The sequence below is a fragment of the Mandrillus leucophaeus genome, unplaced genomic scaffold (genome assembly GCF_000951045.1).
Source record: "Mandrillus leucophaeus isolate KB7577 unplaced genomic scaffold, Mleu.le_1.0 Scaffold43, whole genome shotgun sequence".
In the NCBI taxonomy this organism is placed as follows: Eukaryota; Metazoa; Chordata; class Mammalia; order Primates; family Cercopithecidae; genus Mandrillus; species Mandrillus leucophaeus.
This window is the reverse complement of record NW_012104587.1, coordinates 1,441,223-1,443,245: the sequence shown is the minus strand read 5'-3', so window position 1 is coordinate 1,443,245 and position 2,023 is coordinate 1,441,223. Positions and strand designations below refer to the sequence as shown.

At 46.2% G+C, this 2,023-nt stretch overlaps 1 protein-coding gene across 1 annotated transcript in view; it reads left to right on the top strand.

Annotated features, from left to right (window-relative positions):
* AHNAK (AHNAK nucleoprotein) overlaps positions 1-2,023 on the top strand; it is a 139,520-nt gene that overhangs the window by 21,206 nt on the left and 116,291 nt on the right. The gene's annotated exons all lie outside the window — the stretch shown is intronic.

Here is a 2,023-nt window from a genome sequence, read left to right as displayed (position 1 = left end):
AGATGCCTAAGATAAAAATGCCGAAGATCAGCATGCCCGGCTTCAAAGGAGAAGGTCCAGAAGTGGATGTGAACCTGCCCAAGGCTGACATTGACATCTCAGGACCCAAGGTGGACATTGATGTTCCAGATGTGAATATTGAAGGTCCAGATGCGAAACTGAAGGGCCCTAAATTCAAGATGCCAGAGATGAACATCAAAACTCCTAAAATATCAATGCCTGATTTAGACCTCAATCTTAAAGGCCCTAAGATGAAAGGAGAGGTGGATGTTTCACTTCCAAATGTAGAAGGTGATTTGAAAGGACCTGCTCTTGACATAAAAGGCCCAAAGATAGATGTAGATGCTCCAGATATTGACATTCATGGCCCAGATGCCAAATTAAAAGGTCCAAAACTGAAGATGCCTGACATGCATGTAAACATGCCTAAGATCTCCATGCCAGAAATTGACTTGAATTTGAAAGGCTCAAAGCTTAAAGGAGATGTCGATGTCTCTGGGCCCAAGTTGGAAGGTGACATTAAAGCTCCCGGTTTGGATATAAAGGGCCCAGAAGTGGACGTTTCTGGTCCTAAGCTTAATATTGAAGGCAAGTCAAAGAAATCTCGTTTTAAGCTTCCCAAATTTAATTTTTCAGGCTCCAAAGTTCAGACACCTGAGGTGGATGTCAAAGGTAAAAAGCCAGATATTGACATAACAGGTCCAAAAGTTGATATTAATGCTCCTGATGTTGAGGTCCAAGGAAAAGTGAAAGGATCCAAGTTTAAAATGCCTTTCCTGAGTATTTCATCTCCCAAAGTTTCTGTGCCTGATGTGGAGCTAAATTTGAAAGGTCCTAAAGTCAAAGGAGACTTAGATGTTGCAGGTCCCAATTTAGAGGGTGACTTGAAAGGCCCCAAAGTGGATATTAAGGCACCAGAAGTCAATCTAAATGCACCTGAGGTGGATGTTCATGGTCCAGACTGGAATCTGAAAATGCCCAAGATGAAAATGCCCAAATTCAGTGTGCCTGGCTTAAAAGCAGAAGGGCCAGATGTAGCTTTGGATCTGCCAAAAGGAGACATCAACATAGAGGGCCCAAGTATGAACATTGAGGGCCCAGAACTCAATGTGGAAGGTCCAGAGGGAGGCTTGAAAGGCCCCAAATTCAAGATGCCTGACATGAATGTCAAAGCTCCCAAGATCTCCATGCCTGACCTTGACTTCAACTTGAAGGGCCCCAAGGTGAAAGGTGATGTGGATGTTTCTCTTCCCAAACTTGAAGGGGATCTGAAAGGGCCAGAGGTTGATATCAAAGGCCCTAAAGTGGACATCAGTGCCCCAGATGTGGATGTTCATGGTCCAGACTGGCATCTGAAGATGCCCAAAGTGAAAATGCCCAAGTTCAGCATGCCTGGCTTCAAAGGAGAGGGCCCAGAAGTGGATGTGAACCTGCCCAAGGCTGACCTTGACGTCTCAGGACCCAAGGTGGACATTGATGTTCCAGATGTGAATATTGAAGGTCCGGATGCAAAGCTGAAGGGCCCCAAGTTCAAGATGCCAGAGATGAACATCAAAGCCCCCAAGATCTCCATGCCTGACTTTGACCTGAACTTGAAGGGACCGAAAATGAAGGGCGATGTGGATGTTTCCCTTCCTAAAGTGGAAGGTGACCTCAAGGGCCCAGAAGTTGACATCAAGGGCCCCAAAGTGGACATTGACACTCCTGACATTAACATTGAAGGCCCAGAGGGTAAATTGAAGGGACCCAAATTTAAGGTACCAGAGATGCATCTGAAGTCTCCCAAAATATCGATGCCTGACATTGATTTAAACCTGAAGGGCCCCAAGGTGAAGGGCGATGTGGACGTTTCTCTGCCCAAAATGGAAGGCGACCTTAAGGGCCCTGAAGTTGACATCAAAGGCCCCAAAGTGGACATTAATGCTCCAGATGTGGATGTTCAAGGCCCAGACTGGCACCTGAAGATGCCCAAGGTGAAAATGCCCAAGTTCAGCATGCCTGGTTTCAAAGGAGAGGGCCCAGA